Source organism: Cygnus atratus, chromosome 20 (genome assembly GCF_013377495.2).
Source record: "Cygnus atratus isolate AKBS03 ecotype Queensland, Australia chromosome 20, CAtr_DNAZoo_HiC_assembly, whole genome shotgun sequence".
Classification (NCBI taxonomy): Eukaryota; Metazoa; Chordata; class Aves; order Anseriformes; family Anatidae; genus Cygnus; species Cygnus atratus.
In genome coordinates, this window is record NC_066381.1 from 30,827 (window position 1) to 37,962 (window position 7,136).

Consider the following 7,136-nt stretch of genomic DNA (forward strand, 5'->3'; position numbering starts at 1 on the left):
CACCTTACCTGCCTACTGCTGCTCTTTTCAGATACATGCTTGCACAGGGAGCTTCCAGGATCCAGTTCTCCTAAACCCTGCTCCATCACTTCACCACCACACTTGGAACTTGGATAATATTTGACATACAGGCCAAGACTCACAGTAAGCCCCAGGAATCTGTGAAAATCCTAAGGGACCTAGAACACACAAACTAACATTGTCATCCTAGCCCTAAACATGCTCTAACAATTACTCACCTGAAGAAAAGCTGCATGCAATAAAGGCACCTACTCCTACTATATAGATTGCTTTCCTCTAACAGATCCTTCCAGCCCTCACCTCTAAAAGATGTGCATTTCCAAGTAGAGACCAGTACGCATCAGTCCACACACTCCAACCCACCCAAAGAACCTTGCAACTGACAGAAGGAAAAACAAAGCACTTACCCCTAAGAGCAGCCCAGGCACAATGAGCTCCCTCATGCCTTGCCTGGGGCTCATATACCATTTGGCCCCGCCCACCACCCAAACCCAATCACCTGGGAAAGGGGAGGGGCAAAAAACAACAAAGTAGACAGAGAGCAGGACAAGCAGCAGCTGTGTTTTTCTTTTTTTATTTTTAATCTCATTTTCAGCTCAACACCATGCAGAGTGCAGACAAGAGAACTGGGGTGTTTCTAGAAGCAACAATGCCCAGGCTTTTGCTTCAGCTTTGAATATTGAAAGCTTTTTCTCCTCTACAACCCCTTTCTCAGGAACTAGGCAGCATTCAAGTGAAAGCAATCTGTGAAAATCCTAAGGGACCTAGAACACACAAGCTAACATTACCATCCTATCAGTAAACATGCTCTAACAATTTTATCACGTGAATAAGAGCTGCATGACAACCGGCGGGCCCCCGGGAGCCCCGGAGGACCCACCCCGTTGACACCCGGCGGGCCCCTGGGCGCCCCAGAGGACCCACCCCATTGACCCCCAGCGGGCCCCCGGGGGCATGGAGGACCCACCCCGTTCAACCCTGGCGGGCCACCGAGCACCCTGGAGGACCCGCCCCGGTGACCCCGGGCGCCCCAGAGGACCCACCCCGTTGACCTCCGGCAGGCCCCCTGGCGCCCCGGAGGACCCACCCCGGTGACCCCCGGTGGGCCCCCAGGCGCCCCGGAGGACCCACCCCGTTGATCCCCGACGGGACCCCGGGCGCCCCAGAGGACCCACCCCGGTGACCCCCGGCAGGCGCCCGGTGGCCCCGGAGGACCCACCCCAGAGACCCCCAGCCAGCCCCCGGTTGCCCTGGAGGACCCAACCCGGTGACCCCCGGCGATTCCCTGGGCACCCCGGAGGCCGCTCCCCGTGACCCCTGGCGGGCCCCCAGGCACACCGGAGGACCCACCCCGGTGACCCCCGGTCGGCCCCCGGGCGCCCCGGAGGACCCACCCCGGTGACCCCCGGCGGGCCCCCGTGGGCCCCGTTGGACCCACCCCGGTGAACCCCGGCGGGCCCAAGCCCGCCAAGACCCAGGCACCAAGCCTGCCAGAGTTTAAGAAGCGTTTCGACTGTGCACTTAGTCACATGGTCTGAATTTTGGGGTAGACCTGTGTGGTGCCAGGAGTTGGAATCGATGATCCTTACGGGACTGTTCCAACTCAGGCTATTCTACGATTCTATACTCGCCTTTGGTTTCAGCAAGAATTCAGGCCCTCACAACTGAAGTTTCTTCTGGATGGTGTTTCTTCTGAATAGGATAATTTCATTTCCCTTTTGAAGACTTACAAGGATGTAGTAACAAAAGCAAAGGCCTAAAACAGTACCTGAGACATAGGCTACTTTTCAGCCTGCAGCAGACTATAGGTATGATATTATCATTTCAGACAAATACGATCTACGTAATGTGAAGTGTTCTGGCATGCTTACAATCTGCCAAAGGCCACAAAAGGGGACCTTCATTTTAAGACTGTATGGAAAAGAAATCAAAAACAACAACCACAACAGAGAAGGAGCTTTTCCTTCACCTCAATTTTATTATTATTTTGCAACTCCTTCAGGTGTCCACAAGGAATTCTGCCCCTCTCCCCCCTCCAAAAAAAAAATAAATAAAATAAATAAATATTAGAAATTGTGGCATAGAGGTATAATTTCAGTTCACACCAGAGGACATTCTTCTCACCGAAGTACAGTTAAGCCCCACAAAGTGCCAAAAAGTAATGTATTTACAAGTTAGTTTTACATGTTGGCATTGTTTACTTGTCTGGTCTTGCATTCAGGGCTTGATCTATCTGGGGGGGAACATGTAATGCCGTGCAAGGTTGTTTGGTTGTATGACTGACAACATGACTTGAAAATTTTGAACTCTTTGTATAGAAGCAAAATACAGAAGAGTACGCTATCCCCAAGGGAAATGTAGAAACTACCTGTTGCTTCTCAGGTAGAAAGTTAGAAGGTGTAAGCATCTGTTAAGGTGTAAGAAAAAGTGTCATCAGCTGTTTGCGCACAATTCTTACATATATATGAACATTTTGCTCTCCAATTTCCAACTTGGAGTGCAACATTGTTCGTCATACTCTTAGATCAGGATTCTGATTCTAACACTGGTTCCTAGTGCAAATTTCCAGAGAAGAGAGAAGCAAACCAGTCCTGACTGCTTTGAATGAGATGGAGATAGCAACCAAATGTAAATGAAGAAAATAAACCTGTAGGAATGTTTTCAAATAATTGTCATTGTCCAAAAGCTTTAAATTGCTTGAATCCTTGAAAGTTAATTAATGTAAACTCAGGTTGCGTCACTGGATTTGAAGTAGTAGGATAGACTTGCACCATTGCAGAGCCTCAGTCACAGTTTAAATCGGCACTGCCTCTAACTTCACAAGAATGAAAGAGAAAAGCACATCTTTCTACCTTGTCAGCTGCTGGCAGACCAAGAGAAAGAAAAAACAAAAGTTGTTAAAATTAAAAAGTAATGCATTTTTAGGACATTTCACCGAATATGTAATATTGTGTAGTAACCAGACAACAAATGAAAGGGAAGATGAAACAGTAGAAGGTTCTTGCATGGCCTTAATTTACATGGCAATTGACAACAACCTCAATCTGCAATGATTTATAAGTGCCTTACACCATTCACCCTTGAGACAGAAAAATGGGATTCCCATATTATGTAAGGGGAGTGCAATCCCTCTCAAAATACAAGAGTCTGGGCTACATGACTGAGTACTGAAAATCTTAAGACTAGGCAGCACCGAAGTCAACTGGGAAGGGAGGATGAGTCTCTCTGGATGTTCACGTAACAGAAAGGAAACTCAGATTTTAGCCCTAAGCAACTATTTTTAGAGACAGGCTGGGAAGCAGTTCTTTTCAAGCCAGGGACCATTTCAGCATCCTCAAAGCTAAAGAAACAGTTGACAGCTCTGTTGAATCATGTTTCTGATGAAAAAATATATCTGTGGACCCGATCTGGGGACCAGATATGGGGAACAGATCTGGGGACCAGATCAGGGTCCGCTGTGCGTTCTGGGGACCTGGGCAGGAATCGGCGACTGGGATCCTCCAGGGGGTCCAGGGCCTGGGCAGGACTCGGTGCCCAGAGTCCCCCGTGGGGTCCGAGGGCTCAGCAGGAGTCCACTCCCAGGGTCTGCCACGGGGTCCAGGTGCTCACCGGGTGTCGGCACCCGGGGTCCACCGCAGGGTCCATGGGCTTGGTGGGAGTCGGCACCCAGGGTCCACCATGGGTTCTGGGGGCTTGGCGGGTGTTAGTACCCGGGGCCCGCCGCGGGGTCCTGGGGCTTGGTGGGAGTCAGCACCCAGGGTCCACTGCGGGGTCCAGGGCCTGGGTGGGAGTTGGCGCCCCGGGTCCGCCAGGGAGTCTGGGGCCTGGGCGGGAGTCGGCGCCCAGGTCCCCCACGGGGTCTGGGAGCTCAGCGGGAGTCAGCGCCTGTGTTCCGCTGTGGTGTCCAGAGGCTCAACGGGAGACGGCGTCTGGGGTCCGCCACGGTGTCCAGGATCTCGGAGGGAGTCACCGCCTGGGGTCCACCGTGGGGTCTGGGGGCTCACCATGTGTCGGCGCCTGGGGTCCGCCACGGGGTCCAGGGGCTCGGTGGGAGTTGGTGCCCAGGGTCCAACGTGGGGTCCGGGGCCTCGGTGGGAGTTGGCGCCCGGGGTCCGCCGCGGGGTCTGGGGTCTCAGGGTCTGCTCCAGGGTCAATGGCTCAGTGTCTGGGCTCTGGCTCCAGGGTCTGTTCTGTGGGTTGGGGGCTCAGGGTCCGCTCTGGGATTGGGGGCTTGGCGTCAACTACGGGGTCAGGGGCAGCTCCCTTAGGAGCTCAGGGTTGGGGCCCGGGGTCGGGTCCAGGTCCAGTGTTCCGGGTCGGGTCTGGGTCCAGGACTCAAGCTTGGGCTTGGGTCCGGGTCCAGATCTGGATCCGTGTCCGGGGCTCAGGTCCAGGGCTCAGGGTCGCATCCGGATCCAGGGTTGGGTCCCAGTCAGGGGCTCCGGGGTCGAGGGCACAGTGTCAAGGGTCCATGGTCAAGGGCTCCAGAATCAAGGGTCCAGGGTCCGGGGCCCAGGATTGGTGCTCGGGGTTGGGGCTCAGGTCCGGGGCTTAGGGTCGGGTCTGGGGGGGAGGGCTCCGGGGTCTGTTCTGGGTCAGGGGCTCCAGGGTCAAGGGTCTGGTGTCGGAGCTTTGGGGTTGTGGGTCCAGGGTTGATTTTCTGGGCTTGGGTCCTGGGGCTGGGGATCAGAATTAGCTCCAGGTCTGGGGTCTGTTCCGGGGGTCAGGGGTTAGGGTCTATTCTGGGGGTAAGGGGTGGGGGTCAGCTCTGGGATCGGGGTCAACTCTGGGGTCAAGGGCTCAGGGTTGGGAGTTCAGGTTCGGAGCTCAGGGTTGGGGCTTCGGGTCTTGGGTCCATTCCGGGGATTGGGGGCTTGGGGTCACCTCCAGGGTCAGGATGTCGGGGTCGAGGGTCTGGGGTCAAGGGTCCAGATTTCGGGCTCTGGGTTAGCTCCAGGTCCAGGGTCTGTCCTGGCGTTTGCAGGTCTGTGTCAGCTCCAGGGTGGAAACTCTGGGGTCAAGGGTCCGGGGTCGAGGTTCCAGAGCTGGGGTTCGGGTCTGGGTCCGGGTCCAAAACTTGGGCTCGGGTCCCAGTGCAGGTGTGGGTCCGGGTCCAGGGCTTTGGCTTGGGTCTGAGTCCAAGTCCGAGGCTTGAGCTCGCATCTGGGTACATGGCTCGGGCTTGGGTCTTGGCCAGGGTCCGGGGCTCATGCTTGGGTTCGTGTCCATGTCCAGGGTTCGGGCTCAGTTCTGGGTCCGGGTCAGGATCTGCATCTGTCTTTACTAGCCAGACCACTGATCCTCGGGGCACTCAGCCTCCTGACCTGGAAGTCTGGGAAGGGGAGCAGAAGAAACTCCACACAGTTCAGGTGGAAAGAATCAGAGACCTGCTGCTCTGTCTGGACTGTCACAAGTCCATGGGGCCATGGGATCCACCTGAAGCTGCTGAGGGAGTTGGCAGACGTGACTGCTGGGTCACTGCAATCAAATCTGCCCAATTGCTGGGCAGATGTGATTGATTGGCCATCATCTATCAGCAATCATGGTCATCTGGGGAGATCCCAGATGACTGTAGACTTGCTAATGTGACACCCATCTATAAGAAGGGTCATAAGGAGGACCCAGGGAGCTACAGGCCTGTCAGTCTGACCTTGGTGCCAGAAAAGGTGATGGAACAGGTCATCTAGAATACAATCACACAACGTATGCGGGACAAGAGGAAGTTAAGGCCCAGTCAGCATGGGTCCATGAAAGGCAAGTCCTGCCTGACCAACCTCATCTCCTTCTATGACCAGGTGACCCACCTGGTGGATGAGGGAAAGCCTGTTGACGTAGTCTACCTAGACTTCAGCAAGGCCTTTGACATGGTCTCCCATAGTTTTTTCCTGGAGAAGGTGGCAGCCCATGGCTTGGACAGGTACACCCTTTGCTAGGTTAAAAACTGGCTGGACTGCCAGGCCCAGAGTAGTGGTGAACGGAGTGAAATCCAGCTGGTGACTGGTCACCGGTGGTGTTCCCCATGGATCAGTGTTAGGGCCCATCCTCTTTAATATCTTTATTGATGATTTGGATGAGGGAATTTAGTGCACCCTCAGTAAGTTTGCAGAAGACACCAAGCTGGGGGGAAGTGTCTATCTGCCAGAGGGTAGGAAGGCCCTTTAGAGGGACCTGGACAGGTTCGGTCAATGGGCAGAGGCCAATGGGTTGAGGTTCAACATGGCTAAGTGCCGGGTTCTGCACTTTGGCCACAACAACCCCATGCTGCGCTACAGGTTGGGGGAGAGTGGCTCAAAAGCTGTGCAGCAGAAAAGTATCTGGGAGTGTTGGTTGATGCTCCCCTGAACATGAGACTGCAGTACGCCCAGGTGGCCAAGAAGGCCAACAGAATCCTGGGTTGTGTCAGGACTAGTATAGCCATAAGGACCAGGGAGGTGATTGTCCCCTTGTATTCTGCTCTGGTGAGGCTGCACCTCGAGTACTGTGTTCACTTTTGGGCCCCTCAGTACAAGAAGGATATCGAGGCCATGGAGTGTATCCAGAGAAGGGCTACGTGTTGGTGAAGGGCCTGGAACACAAGTCCTGTGAGGAGCAGCTGAGGGAACTGGGGTTGTTTAGTCTGGGGAAGAGGGGGCTCAGGGGAGACCTTATTGCTCTCTACAGCTACTTCCTGAAAGGAAGTTGTGGGGAGCTGGGGGTCAGGGTCGGCCTCTTCTCGCAGGTAACTATGGATAGGACAAGAGGGAATGGCCTCAAGTTGCACCAGGGGAGGATTAGATTAGAAATTTCAAGACATTTCTTCTCAGAAAGAGTAGTCAGGCATTGAAATGGTTGGGAGGTGGTGGAGTCACTGTCCCTGGGGATGTTCAAGGAAAGGTTGGACCTGGTGCATAGGGACATGGTTTATTGGGTGACATTGGTGGTAGGGTGATATTTGGCCCAGATGATCTTGAAGGTCTTTTCCAACCTTAATGACTCTATGATTCTATTCTAAGCACGTGGAGGAAAAGAAAGTGATCAGGAGCAGTCAACACAGATTCATCAAGGAGAAGTCATTTTTAACCAACCTGATTGCTTTATTCAATGAGATGACTGGCTAGATGGATGAGGGGAGAGCA